Source organism: Castor canadensis, chromosome 6 (assembly GCF_047511655.1).
Source record: "Castor canadensis chromosome 6, mCasCan1.hap1v2, whole genome shotgun sequence".
In the NCBI taxonomy this organism is placed as follows: Eukaryota; Metazoa; Chordata; class Mammalia; order Rodentia; family Castoridae; genus Castor; species Castor canadensis.
The window spans coordinates 169,876,072-169,890,946 of record NC_133391.1 but is presented as its reverse complement, the minus strand read 5'-3'; the positions used below and the strand labels follow the sequence as shown (position 1 = coordinate 169,890,946).

The following is a 14,875-nucleotide window of genomic DNA, read 5'->3' as shown; positions in this document are numbered from 1 at the left end:
CCTGTCTGCACATGGATCAGTGAGATCCAAGTGAGATATGGAACCTGGAAAAGCCTTTCTACTGTCCCCACCTCTCACATGTGTCCCGTAAGATCCACACTGTAATCCCTTTACTGGCTTTCCTCTGTACCAAAACAAACCTTCAGAAGATGGAAACTCAGCAGGTGGGCTGGAGAAATGGCTCAAAGTTAAATAACATTTGCAGACATAAATTTTCAAGTGAATGAATCTTTGCGATTCTTATTGCTAGCTTGCAGCTTCCTGAATGATTTCTTTTCACAAGCTGGTGATGGAACCTAGAAATTCCATCACTGCTGGCAAACGGAAAGTAAATTTGGCACCAGTCCTAACTTTGGAGTCAGCTCGGAAACTGCAACAACCAAAATACACTGCCTAGAATTGCCTGGTTCTATTTAGCTTCCTCCCCACAGACCTCTGCACCTCCACTCCCCAGCCCACCCCAATGACCACTGCACAATTTACATGCACACTGGCACTCTTGGGTGTAGTAAGTGTTAACAAAACACTGGTTTAATGTGTGCATTGAAAAAGAAGAAGAAAGAAAGAAATGAGGTAGACAGGAGGAGTAGGAAGTACTTTGAACTCAATCATCTGGGTTCAAGGCCTTTCACCTGTCCACCGCCTCTGAGATGTGACTGGGGCAAAGGAAGTGAGAGTGACTCAAGGAGGAGAGGAGGATGAAGCACAGCCCTGTGGCTCAGCTCTCTTCCACCAGAACACAGGACTGAAGAATGGGGAGAGTCTCCACCACACTGTGGAAGTGAGGAGAGATCCACCCACAAACAGATGCATGCCCTTCCCAGCTCAAGCTCACAGCAAGCACGACACAAATGTGACTGAGTGGCCATTGCATTCCTGCCATACTCATAACTGACTCAGATGAATTCTGGTACCTGAGCCAACACAATGCAGCCCAAGACGAGATTATCAGCAAAGAAACATGTCAATCCTGCTCCCTGACAGACCAACAACAAAGGAACCAGATAATACAAATGCCAGTCAAGGTCTGACACAGGGCATAAACCCTGGCAACCCCTTTACACGTGGACAAGGAAGATAGCTTGGAATAAACCTTTTTGGTGGGAAAAAGTCATTAAAGGATATTTGGGGCACAGCCCTGTTAAAAAGGACAAGAAAAAGAGCATCTAGAAATCTTTTCATTTCAGACATGTGGTCACCTTGACTTGTACACAAATTATCATGTGGGAACTGAACCCCTGCTCTGGAAAACATGGTGACTCTTCTTTTATATTTACAGCCTGGAAATGTTAAACTTAAATGAATAGTTTACCTTTAACTTTTAGTTCAAACTTAAAACTTTTTCCTTTACTGACACATCAGTAAATATACTCCAATTTTAAACTTCAGAACAAGGGCAGGAGGAAAGGAGGTCCCCACAGATAAAAGGGAATGAACACATTCAGGCTGTGAAATGACATCCAAGGTCTTTCCCTATGTTCTAGCCTGCCAGAATAAAGTTAAGATCCTGTACATCTTAGAGTGTCCAAAATCAATACTTGATGTGAACATTTGGATGCTTTTCAGAAAAGCAAATTGCTAAAAAAAACATAAAAAATCATCAAAAGTAATGGTCTAGCACATTATTCTGTACGTAATTCCAGTGTTTGTTAATTATCATCGACTCAAGCTATCAGACCCAACACAGATCAACAATGACTCTAGACATTTTAAAACAAGAGAAAAATACAAATTTTCTTATTGTTTCTACTTCAAAATTAAGCATCTGTCCCGGTGACATGGAATTCTCTCTAATCATGTCACCGGTCAGTCTGCGTAACAGAATGTCTAACCAGTTACCTTTGAGAATCTGGAGAACATTAGCTCATTGGAAATGAAAGAAAACAAAACCAAAGAAGAAAAATGGGAGCTAATGACAACAGTATCTTATTGGCCAACTGAAATCATCAAAAACAGGAAAAAAGATTAAAATGTCACCAGTCCTTTTCCATCTAATAAGTAGAAGCAAATATTAACGCAATCTCATAAATAACTCCCTACCAGTCACCACAGCAGTAATTTAGGATTAGTGGTAGAAAAACATGGTCATTTTATTAATGTTACTCTTAATTTGCTTCGAAGTGAGGTTGCTTGTTTGGGAGGAGGCAAATTCAGAATGAGCCACTCAGAAATTGTACTCTAAGAAGTCAATGAAACTATTGCTCAAGGATTTGAAACTGTCAATCTCAATATTTTCCCTACAACTACAAGGACTGAAGAAACGAGGTGTTGTGAAGATGCTTGCCAGTAACATTACAGAGCTGGATCAAAATACTTTCTTACTAATAGAGTGAGCCTGTGAGCTCAGAAGGCCAGCTGGCCTTGGCCAGATCCCCACAGCCATGAAGAGTTTCTGGAGCCGGGGCTGTTGGTGCCAAAGTAAACACTCCCACAGAAAGTCACCATGTGGAAGCCAACTGGTGTGGGGAAAGCAAGGTGCCCACAGGAGAGCTGAGCAAGCCCATGGCAGGAGGCAGAGAGGATTTTAGGGCAGTAAACAGATGGAAGTTGCAATAAACAAGAGAGGGGAGCTAAAGACACTCATTTCACTCATTTCCACTGAGAGATGACAACCGAAGATCAAGGAAATTACAGGCAATTCCTATGTGTCTCTACCCACAACCTATTTTTAGCTTTACACTTTAACTGCAAAATGTGCCAAAACAGAACACAAAGAGCTAGAAATGATTTTATAATTTTTCTCTTTCTAAAGAGGGGTGCTAAAACCTGCAATTGTAGCCAGCGTGGTGGTGTTTCACCTGCAGTCACAGTTACTCAGAAGGATGAGACAAAAAGATCTTGAGACCAGCCTGGGCAACAAAGTCCCCCCAAAAAAAGTAAAAGAGAGAGAGAAAAGGAAGGAGGGGAGGGAAGGAAGGAAAGGGTAAAATCTTGCATTCTGCCACTGGGGTCTGTCTGTTAGAAGTTACTGCCTGATCAGCTGAAGCAAATGCCCTGCCAAGAAAGGGTGCAGAAGTAAGTGTTGTGAATTTGACCCCAAATGTGCACGTGGGAAGTTGTTTGAAATAAACAACATCCCTAAATTTCAATTTCTTTTTCTTTTAATACAAATGTTTTGTGCTAATTTGCAACCCCCATGGGAGGAAAACAGCTTTACCCTGGGAGTTGCAGATCTTGAATTAGTTTGTGTTGTCAAAGATACACACACACACACCCTGAGCTATACCTATAAACCACAGAACTGGCAGGAAAAAAGTATATACTAACAAGAGTGGGAGTCAGGACCTACCAATCCTGTATAGCCAGGATGGCTGATTACTTTAATTGATGGATTTAATGTGGTTCTGTGGTCTCATCCGGAAACAACCTGAGTTTGCTTGTGTTGGTAACACAGACCACAGCTCTGACTGACTTCCCAGGAAGGAAGTGCCTCACATCAAAGAACGACTACTCGACTTGGTATCAGCTTTGTAAAAATAATGGAAACACAGAACAGAAGTCCTAGTAGATGTAGCAGGATTTGCATTTAGACCACTGGCGGTTTAATTTACTGTAAGTTTAGAGATTATGTCCCAGATTTCCCTTGTTTTCAACAGCTTTATTGCAATATAAGCTATATGCCATAAAATTTACTCACTGTAAGTGTACAATTCAGGGATGTTTACTAAATTTACAGTCATGAGACCACCTCCACAATCTAATTTTAGATGTTCCCATCTTCCCCAAAAGATCAGGCCTGTTCATTTGCCTCACTTCCAGTTCCCACTGCTAGCCCCAGGCAACCACTTATCTGCTTTCCATCTTCATGGATTTGCCTTTTCCCGGACATCTCTATGAGTGGACTCATACAATGCATGGTCTTTTGTAGCTGGCTTCTTTTTCTTAGCATCATGTTTTGAGGTTCACACTTCTGGATGTACAGCATTCATCAAGAACTCATTCATTTTACTGCTGAACAGTATTATATGGCAACACCATGTTTTGTTTATCCATTTACCTGTTCAGTTTATTAAATCTATAAATCCAACTCAGTGACAAGGGTTATTGACCTGATCTCAGAAATGAAATAAGAAGGACTGCCATATTTCTAAAATATTCCAGACTAGATAAAATCTGCAATGTATGAAAACATGTAATGAGGATACAATTTGTTCCCTGGAATTTTTATGTGTGCGCAGGAAGCTGTTTGAAATACATAAACAACATCCCTATATTTCGAATTTTTATTTGTTTTAATACAAATGGTTTATGCTAATTTCCAAGTCAAGCAAGGTCATCAATTCATTTACCAAGCATCTACATGTTGTGCAAATAGGCCTGCATTAGAATATATGAAGTACATAGACCCCTTCCCCCAGCTTTCAAATGCATTTGTGTTTCAAGACTGCTAATAAATCAGTATGCAGGTATTTGAAACACTTTTCTCCACATGAATACAAATGGTGCTCCGCATCCATGCTTGGCTGCAAAGTCTTGTTTAAGCCAGAAAGAGTCTTGTTGTATGGAGGACACTCTAGCGCAGTCTGTATGTGTCTGGTTTGTGTGTGTGTGTGTGTGTGTGTGTGTGTGTGTGTGTGTACATATACATGTATATACATATATAGTATTTAAAGGCAGCCTGAGAACCTCATGTGTGCCAGGCACTGCCATAGTACGTTGGGGTCACAGCTGTGAACAACACTGCCTCATCTGTTTCCTAAGTCTACGCTCTGTGTTGATGAAAGACTTCAAGAAATAAATACAAGTGGGATGGTGCAAGATGTAATGTAAGAAAAAAAAAAGAGTAAGAGAAGAGGAAAGTTGGGGAGGGGATGCTGTTTTACACTGTGCTATTTGATATCAACTTTCTGATGAGTAAAGACCTCAAGGCAGGCAGACCAGGAGGCAGTGAGCCATCCAGAAAAATGGAGGGAAAATATTCCAAGTAGAAGGAGAGAATATGCCAAATCCAGGTGTCTGGAAAAGAGGAACAGTAGCCAGAGATGATCATACATGACTCTCCCTATTTCCAGCCTTATGAGCACATTCTTCCCCCACCTCCATCTCCACTGCAGATCCCAGGCTGCAGGTCTCACCCTGAACATAAGCAGCAGAAATGAGTCAAGTGATAGACCTATGCTGGGCAAGCAACCAATCATGCATACTCCAAATCCATGGACCTCTTGCCATTCCTCATCCAGTTTTCCATATCATAACCTTGTCCTAATAATGTTTTGCATTGTCCTGTCTCAGGCCCTGCTTGGGAAGCTAACTCTTGGCCACTGTTGCAGGGAAGTCCTCCCTCACTTCCCATGTGGCCTCCAACTGCCATGATCTTAAGGGCAGGTTGTGCAAGACTTGAAAACCACTAATGGATCTTGGCCACTTTCAAGTCCTTCTGATGGTCCAGCCACTTCATGAAGGGTCTTCACTGACAGAGCTTTTACTTGTCACACAGGGAAAATGACACTGCTGTCCCTACTTCCATCCACGACATCCATTTCCAGCTGCCAGCCTCTCTGGCCATGAATCCATCTCATCTCTCCAGCCCAGTGGTGAGCCATTCTTTCAGGACCCCTGTTACCAATGAGCCCCTAATTCAAGGCTGGGGGCCTTTCCACTGCCCCTAATTCAAGGCTGGGAAGCATTTCTACCAAACCAAGGGCTTCTGGTAATTCTTCCATCCAGCTTTCTTATAATCCTAACTTACAAAGTCAAATATACAGCTGGAACTCACAGGATTTAAATGACAAGGCACCTTAGAAATAAATCCTTATTTAGTTTGCACTTATATGTCAACAAGCATGAACAATGGCTTAATTATATCTGCTGAACAAAAAAAGTTTAACATCCACAGAATTTTTTTTTCTTTGTGCCACCAGTTACAATGTTCTCAGCTTTACAATTGGTAAAGTTTCACCAAAAATCTAAATCTTAGTTCTGTAAAAGTAATTACAGAAACCAGTGTGTTTCTAAATCCCTTTGATTTCAGTATGACCAACCATTAATGTCCCTAGTCTCCAATGCATTTTCTGCAACCTTGGTGGCTGAGAACAGTTTGAGGAGCCCTCTCCCAAATATGACTGGAGCTCCAGTTTTTTCATTTTTTTGTTTGTTTGTTTGTTTTTACAGAAAGGGAAGTTCTTTATGTGGAACTGTATTTAGAATCAATTTGTGAGGAACACATCTCTCCTGTGACTGAGAAGTTTTAGTGGAGCACTAGCCATCTTCTGATTTTGCAGACAAATCACAGGAAGATGCTTAGTAAAATTACTTTTATTTTCTTTGTTTTTCTTTCCATGGGTACATTGAATTTCCCTGCCAAATGTTGGGTGAACTTGAACTGAATGAAAAAAGCTCTACTGCCTGTGAACAAGTTGTCCTTGTGCAATCCTAGTTGTCACCTGCCTATAACTTATGTATCTCACATTTCAGCAAACCCAGTATTATTTCTCCAATAGACTTGGCTTCTGATAGCATCTTCTGCCTGGTTATTTATCATACATATCTGTAATTGAATTACTTATTACAGTAATGAGGTTTACTCTCAAATGTACATAAAAATGCAACATAAAATAAAATTGTTCCACTGTACACTTCCTCATCTTTGGGCATGAGCTCTAGGTCAGCCAATTCCACAGAAAAACAGTAGCAAATATGAATAAAGGATTGGAAGATAAAAGATTCATGGGTTTGTGATCAAAGGTGAAAGAAACTCATCCTCTAAATACAAAACCTATTATTTTAAAAGATTTTTAAACTCAATGATAATCAGGAAACCAATTTAGTACATGTGGAAAAAAGCACACGCAATGGTAAATATAGGGCAGTATGCTTTAAAAGTTAGAAAAGAGAAATAAAGTATCAAAAGTGGCAACAAGTAATCTTTGCTATTGTCAAACCATTAATCTTGTACAAAACAGAAGAAAGAGAAAAAAGATGACAGTCATTCACTTGGGAGAGTGTTTGGTTGTTTGAGCCCACTGCTGCTGCATTAACCCTATTTTAAATGTCTTGCCCCAGGTGAAGTACAACTTGTCTTTGATGTTGCCTGATTTCAAAATACCCCATGAAATGGAGAGCCAGGTTTCCTGAGTTCTAAGATCTTTCAGAAGGTAAAGATTAATTATGTCAGCATCAGTATGTTAAAATAAATTACTTATTATCTAGTATCTTCAAGTTTTTCCTTTGCTTTGCTCTGTTTGCCTTAAATTCTGAATCAAGTAAGTTTGGGGTAGGCTCGTAGAAAGTGAAAATTTTATATGCATTCTAGTTTGCAGTAATTATTTTTCTCCTTTCTTCACTATCAGAAATTGATTTTGTATCTAGATGGTCAGTACCTGAAAAATTCATCAAAAGAATAAGTGAAATATATTTCCCAAACATACCAACAGCTGCTTCTTCAAACTCCCTCACCTGTTGCACTGGTCTCCATGATGCTACCAATTTGCAGAACAGTAGATTGGCCCCTGACTACACCAGCACATTTTTGCAAGGCAGCAGAGTTATAAAAACCAGTAATTTTCAACCAGACTTCTGCATCTCAATTTAGAAAGGTTCCTGGGTGCACATGTGAAAATGTCTATGTTGTCATCAACAGGACTATGTTGTCAAAACAGTATAAACAACTTACACAGCACTACATGCACTCCCCTGAGGATTCACAAAAACAGTTCCACTTCTCTATGTAAATCTGCGAAAAGATTGGGCAGTACACAATTTGAACTTGGTTGTAACTCAGTTTATTAGACACTGTAATTTATATTTTAAATGTTATTGAACACTAAATAAAACAGGTTGTCATCTTGGTATGATAATTATACAAGCAATTTGGGTAACTATAGCAACAATTTCAGAAGCATTTTACCATATAAATCTGGCATAATTTTAGAATCAAGAATTATAGAGGATTTCATATTGATTATAGTAATGCTTTTCTCAACAGTTGTACATCTACTACTGCAGAAATGGATTACTTGCCTGGAATTTATTATAAACTAATTAATTAGTTCTGTCTTGCACAGCATATGATTTGTAATCCAAACCTCTTCCTTGGGATTAGTTTCCAATCTTTGTGAACTCTGGAGGTCATGATGACTTGGTTACCCAATGGAATGCCTTTATGTCTTTGGCTAGACATTAGCAAAGGTCTGCTCTCCCCTCCTCCATCTTCCTGTATGTGTATTAGAGACAAAGCCTCAGTTTCAATGATTTTGTGATAACACTGACATCTAGAATCTTAAAAATAATCACTAACTGAACTAAAACTACAAAAAGGTTCAGAGGGCTAGCTCTCTGACACAGGAGCATCTGACACAGTCTCCAAGGAACTGGCATCTATTTTGAGCAATAATCACTCAACACAGAGAAAAGTTTGTTGGTTTTAATGTTTTCCTCCAGCAAGAGGCTGAAGTGGACCTGGAGCAAAATTTCCTACAGCAAATCTATGGGCGGTACTTCAGATGGTCCATGAAGCCCTCTAAAGATATGCAAAACTTGCAAGAATGTGCTTATGTTCATTTTAGACTCATCTTCAACAAGTTTTAAAGGCTTCTGCTCTGTCTATTTCATTCTCTCCAGACACGATGAAGAAATCATTTGAAAGGGAAACAGCAGTGAAGGACTCAGGTTTCTTTCTTTCCAGATTCTGAACATCTCAAAAACTTCCTTTGGACAGACACAGCTTTCCCACCCAGGAGACCAAAGCCTGCTCTCAGCAAGGATCTTGCAGCTGTTAGCCATTAAAACAACTAAATAAGTTAGTGCAATTCTTAAAAGGCATAAAATGATTAGCACCATCCATCTTCTCCCAGTTAAGAAAAGTATGCGTTTGCTAAAAGCATATAAAAGTAGATACCAGTTCATCAACTCCTCAGTTCCATGAGTAGAAAAAGAGTGACAGTAGGCAGCACCCAGGATGGGCCTCTATGTCCAAAGTTTTTACAAGAAAGAAACTCAAGGAAGCAGAAATCTGTGCTCCAAGTGAACCAAACAATTACATTTTGTACTGCTGTTCCGTGTAAAATAAACATGCATCAAGGAATTTGAGGGGGGAAGGAGGGAATAAACTCATGGGTTTTTTGGGGGAAGGAAACAGGCATGGATAAAAGTTACTTCAGTTACACAGTTAACTTAAGGTATTAACTGCTTTAACTAAAGTTCTGAACTGGTTGCTCAGTGCCTAATAAACTTCACCATCTCTTAAGTAATGAAAATGGCATTAATTAGCAATTAATTCAACAATTCTAATTACGTATCGAACACTCTTTCCTTTTAAAGGCTGGTTTTGTCTTTCTGTCTCCTTATGAAAGACTCTCTCTATAATTAATAACACATATGCTGTTCCCAAACTTAGTCATTATGATAGGGATTTTCTGGGTAAGATGGAACATACAATTGTTTTCTTAACAGTTAGCTGCAACAAACGTTTGTAACAAACATTTGTAACTCCTAGTGCTCTAACGTGCTCTTAAAAAGCAGAATTTCGCGTCTGTATTAATGTAACTATCTTCAACCAATTTTGATTTCTTTCTGGATAAATACAATAGTCACAAGAAGAAAGACAGATGTGTGTGTGGGCTGGAAGAATACATTTGTCTCTGAAAGAGCTCTTTCTAGTTAAACGACTTGTATTCAGTTTCTGTGCCTTCTCCTACCAAGATTGCAAGTTCGCTACGGTAAAACAGTTCGACTCCCTCTTCCCTCCTCCCTTGCTATGAAATTACTGCAAGACCTGCCTGGTCCTGCTGTTTGCTGCCTGGGACCCCCACCCACTCACCCAGGTCAAAGCAAAACAACTGGCTGTATGTAGCATCTTCTGGCCGGCTTGGAGAGCTCGCTCTCAGCGCCCCCTACCGGGTATCCCCGGGACGCCGTAGACGCAGGAAAGTTAAATCCCAACTCTGGGCAACCTCATCCAGGTACAAAGCGACAAAAAATTAAAAAAAAAAAAAAATGAGGTGAACGCGCTTCCCGCCAAAGCCCCGGGAATCCGGATCTGATTGTGTTAGGCCATGCACTGGGCACCACGAGGAGTAGGAGGGGCGATCCCGGGGGATCACTTCTCGGCCACAGTTCATCTTTGGCCCTGAACATCTTTGAAGGACCAGTTCCCTCCGGAACCTGTATCTACCTTCAGCTCCGAAACCCTAAGCCAGGGTATGTGAAATCCACCAGAGGAAAGGGGCTTGGCAGGCTCATTCCCCACTTTCGTCTCCCACTTAGTCTCCATCATTAATCAAAGAGCTCGGCGGAGTTGAACCCAAGTCCCACTGTCTCCCGGTTTCTCGCGCGCACCGCAGGAAAACCTGCCCAAGTCTGCGGGGCCTTGAGGTAGCGGCTCCGGGACTGCGGTGCCCCGGCCGCGCAGCCCCCGACTCCCAACAATGCGAGACTAGCTGCGCGCCGTGTGCGCGCACAGTCCTCCACTGCGTACCTTTCAGGGGTACTGAGCAGGGGTCCAGTCTCGGCCACGGCCCGGTCGCCCACCGGACACTCCCGCTCCTTACCTCTGCTCGCTCGGATCTCGGCAAAGGCGAGGACACAAACTTCCAGCCCGTGCACTAGCTCAAGTGTGGACGCCCCCGCACTGATGGTGGTCCTATTCCCGCACGCGCAGCTACCAGGCTGTCTCCGCCCAGGTGCCTACAGATCGACCCTACCCTAGAGCTACACCACGCACTAGCCGATCTCTGCCGCCCCGCCTTCCGGGCCAGACGCGCAAACAGTCTCAAACCAAGGCCACAAGGGGACCGGGCGGGAAGCTAGCTCACCAGGTGCGGGGCGCGCTCCTTGTGCCAGTCATGCAGCGCCCGGGGGCCCAGCGGCTCCGAGAGTCGTCTTCAGTGCCTGGCGAGGGAAATCGAGGCAGCAGCCACCACTGCCTCCTGTCACTTCCCCAGAGCCGCCCCCTACTCGCTGCGCACCCAGCTGGGGAATCGCTCGGTCGCCAGACGCGCTGAGTCCCCAGGGCGGGCGGCCGGGGGGTAGGAGGGAGGGGGCGCGTGGGCAGGCTCGCACCCAGCAGGGGTTACGGAAGAGATGGCAAACTTGGGTGCCTGTACTTGCTCCGTGGAGGAGCGCAGGGTGGGAGAAGGGGGCGCCCCAAGATGGGCCGCACGTGCCGGGCGCCCCCGAGGGACGTGGGAGCTGGGGCCGCCGCGCTGCAAGGACCGCGGCCGGCGAGGGGCTGCGGAGCCCACCCGGGGCGAGAGGGCAGCGCGCGGGAGCAGGCGCGGCTAGAGCAGCCACCGCCGGCGCCGCCTTCCCAGCGAGTAGAGCCGCGCTGGGTGCGCGGGCCGGGAGCGCCGGGAGGGGAGCGCGGGGCCGACTCGCCCCGCCCCCGCCCCGCCCCGCCCCCGCCGCGCCTCCTCCCCCCTCCCTCCCGGAGTGAAACCCGAGAGCCCCACCCCGCGCCTGACCTCCCCAGACCCCTCCTCTGGCTCCGCCCCTTCCCGGGATGGGAGCCCCCCCGCCTCCCCCGTCCCTCCGGGCCAGGGGCGCCCCACTGCACCCCAGGAGCCCCACTCCTGCCTCCCAAGTGCAAGTTCGCCCGAGCGTTGACTTTTCGGGGACTCCCTCCCGCGCTTCGTGTAGACCTTCTGTAGCTCCCCCGCCCCCGGTCCGGCTGCTCAGACGTGGCTACATTGGGGGGTGGGCAGTATAAAGGGCCGGAGGCTGCGCAGGCCGAGACCCGAGACGTGGCGCGGCCGCCCTGCAGGCCTAGGCTCCAGGTACGTGCGCGTCCTTTGGCCGGATCCGGCCTGTAGAGCGGGTGGGCAGGGGCAGTCGGGTCCTCCCGGACTCGGAGTCAGTGATTTTGTTCTTCTGTGACATCCTCACGCGTGCTGAGCAGTAAACTCCTCAAAGAGGACTGGGAGAGTTCCGGCGGGTTCTTAGAGAAGTGATTTGGGGGAAAGAGGCTTCCAGCTAGTTCAGGCCGGTTTCAGGGGGATTAAGTCAGAAGGAAAATGCAGTCATTTGCCAAACCAGGGAAGCCCATCAAAAGGTCCCCAAGTAGCCACTCTGGGCATTAGGAGACTTAGGCCCATATGAACAAAGTCAAGTCGTCCGTCCTGGGCAAATATTTCATGTCGCACTTTTGCAGGATTTTGGGGCCTTACTGAGTAAGCATTTGGGCAAAAAGTTTATAATAGGAAAGCAAGTAAAGTACTTTTTGAAGACTCCTGTGGTTTGATAACGTTGTTACAACTGCGCTGCTTCTAACGGGGTTGGGGGTTGTTAGCTTCACTGGGTTCAAAACTGAGAAGGGCGAACGGTAAAGTTATAGCCATTCACATAAAAGAGCTGTAAACCTTGGGGTTCCGGCCCTGAATGGCCACATATGACCCTTTCTGTCCTGGTGGGGATGAGGGACACTGTCTGTGCTTTCTTTCTCCACCTGCGCCTCCCAGGGTGGCTTTAAGGTGACTTTGCTTGAGGCAGTGCTGGAATGCTCCCTGTTAACCGCAGGGCCATAAGGATGCCTCTATGGCCCGCGTTTATACAAAGGTTTCCGCGGTCTTGGCACGTTGTAGGTGGTCCTCAGAGTCCACAATGGTTCCATGGAGCCCACCCACACACAAGGACTGATTACCATCTAGAGGATGTCACAGCTCACAGATGATGACGGAAATCCAAGAGTAGGACAACAGAAATACATACTGCCATCCATTCATCTTAATGTCCTGTCGGTTTTTAAATAAAAAAATTAAGTGAAACTATTCTAAAGGCGCCCATGGAAGAATCCCATTGTACCCCCAAAAGTCCCAGTTTCTGAAACTGGTGATGAGGCTACCTAGGGCACTTGAGGCCTCATTCGGATTTCCTTTAAGACATCCGGAGGAAGTGTTGTAGCTTGCAGTAGCCCTTAGAAAGTATTCCTCCCCACTTATGGGTGGGCTTCTAACCACGTGTGTGACAGCTGCTGGCTTCTGGGACTTGAATGAAAAGTTTAACACTTCTTCCTCCTGTGCTTGGGCAGGGTGAGGGACTGGCTCTACTCCAGACATTCTGCTTTTCTTGCCTTGCCTACGTGGCACAGAAGCCTGAAGAGCCTCTCATGAGAAGGAGGCTGGCCACCCTCTTGCCTGACTGCCGGGTGGAAGCAGCAGGAAGGACCTCTGCGTTACAGTTGAACTCTGCAGCCCTCAGATGGACCTGTAGAGATACACAGAGTGAAAAAAAAAAAAAAAAAAAAAGACAGAAATTAGGACTCAGATGTATTTAGCTACTCCTGGTCTTTGCCTGAGAATGGTACAGTTGAAAGCAGTTAACACTTAAAAACATTTTAATAAAAATATTTTTTTAAAAAGCCACTTGGCATGTCGAGGTAAGAAAAGGCTTTCTACACCATAATCCAGGCAGCTCATAACATAACATTTAACTCTGTAAGTCTCTGTATCTGAGGAAGGGAGCTAGAGTTCAATTTTGCTGTTGTCTGCACTGAACAATTGTTAAACACACACACACACATATATATATCTGTTTAATATATATATAAAATGAATTACAAACAAGTTGCTAATAAGTGAGGAAAGAAACCAAATTACCATTTAGAGTGCATTCTTTGTTTAAAGTGAAATGACCCTAAATCAAGGATAATTTTGCCTGTGACCTGGAGAAAGTTTACTGAGCAAGTAAAATTTCTTTTAAAGTATTCAGAGGTAATTCCTTTTACTACTGAAATTTCTTGTTTTTCTCCCCTTACAAAAGTCTTGCTCACTAAAAAGCTACCTACATTAAGCCACTGGTGATCATTTTTAAACAAAAATGTTTGGTCCTCTTCAAATAAAAATATTGTTCTCCTGAAAGTGCTTCAGGTGAGCCATGCATACAATGTACAGGAATGAGAGAACAGATGAAACACGTGGTGGAAATGATGAATTTTGGGGCGCTGATTCATGTGACTTGAAAAACGCCATCCATTTCCTGATTCACCTAAATTTATATTCGGAAATATTAAGCACTTGCTGTGTCTCTGAACTAATTAACTGATTTTGTCTTGTCTTTACTTCCCTACTTAGTGCTTGAATTTCAGCTACGTGGCTGAACCACCATCCAAGAGAAGAGGAGCAGGGAGGGGCTGAAGACAGCATTACCTGGGACAGGTGAAGATGCTTCTGTGTGCCAGGGGGGACCTTGCCACAGGGGACCTTCAAGGAAGCCTGATACCTGTAGTCCTTAAGATGTAATAAGATTGTACTAAAACCATAAAAACCCTTAGACCAAACATCAGCCTCTTGCCATTTACACCTTAACTGGATTTTCCTACAAATAAGCTAGACAGGCATTGCTCCTCTCATCCATGAGCTTTCTCTTTTCACCCCTAGTTTCCTTCTTTCAGATCCGTGGCAATGAAGAAAAAAAATCTGCTATATTGTCATATTGGGTCCCATCAGTTGTTTAACACTGTTACTTACTGGCACAAAGAAGTGGTTTGATGTCTTAGTAAGATTGTCCAGAGCTGGTTTTCATTCGTGCACTTTAAATTATTTGGAAGACCCATGACTCTGGTCATGGGTGATGCTATGATGTTCCCCAAAGTGTTGGCTGGTGAAAAATCTTGAAGTGGGGAGATTTCAGGGAACTTTCAGCCCCTACTCCAGTCTTGTGAGATTTATCCCCAAGAAACCCTCACTCTTCCTTCTGTAGAGACCACGCCCTTGGCAGAATTATGAACTCCTAGATTTTCTCTTTTTTTTTTGGCAGTACTGGAGTTTTTTTTAACTCAGGGCCTCACACTTGAGCAACACTTCCATTTCTTTTTGCTTTAGCTATTTTTTCAGAGAGTTCTCATGCTTTTGCCCAGGACTGACCTCAGTTGGCAATCCTCCTCCCTTCACCTCCCAAGTACCTGGTATTATCATCTTGATGCAGCATGCATGCCTGGCCTGAA

The 14,875-nt window shown here is 44.2% G+C and overlaps 1 protein-coding gene, 1 long non-coding RNA gene and 1 other non-coding gene across 11 annotated transcripts in view; 2 read left to right on the top strand and 1 right to left on the bottom strand.

Annotated features, from left to right (window-relative positions):
* The window catches only part of Sema5a (semaphorin 5A), a 435,987-nt gene extending 424,790 nt beyond the window's left edge, over window positions 1-11,197 (bottom strand). For 3 of the 9 annotated variants that reach the window (XM_074077743.1, XM_074077739.1, XM_074077747.1), the window contains exon 1: window positions 10,752-11,197. The gene's annotated coding sequence lies outside the window, so the exon portion shown is untranslated. Of the gene's footprint in view, window positions 1-10,414; window positions 10,731-10,751 lie in introns of those variants that run through there. The other 6 variants (XM_074077744.1, XM_074077740.1, XM_074077748.1 and 3 more) reach the window with 3 other exon arrangements.
* A 234-nt stretch (window positions 11,198-11,431) lies between these two features.
* On the top strand, window positions 11,432-14,209 carry LOC141424234 (uncharacterized). Its single transcript, XR_012449246.1, has 2 exons — window positions 11,432-11,711; window positions 14,004-14,209. It is a non-coding gene; the product is annotated as an uncharacterized lncRNA (long non-coding RNA).
* On the top strand, window positions 13,849-13,918 carry LOC141424557 (small nucleolar RNA SNORD123). The gene has a single exon (XR_012449457.1). It is a non-coding gene; the product is annotated as a small nucleolar RNA SNORD123 (small nucleolar RNA).
* Window positions 14,210-14,875: the final 666 nt, after the last annotated feature.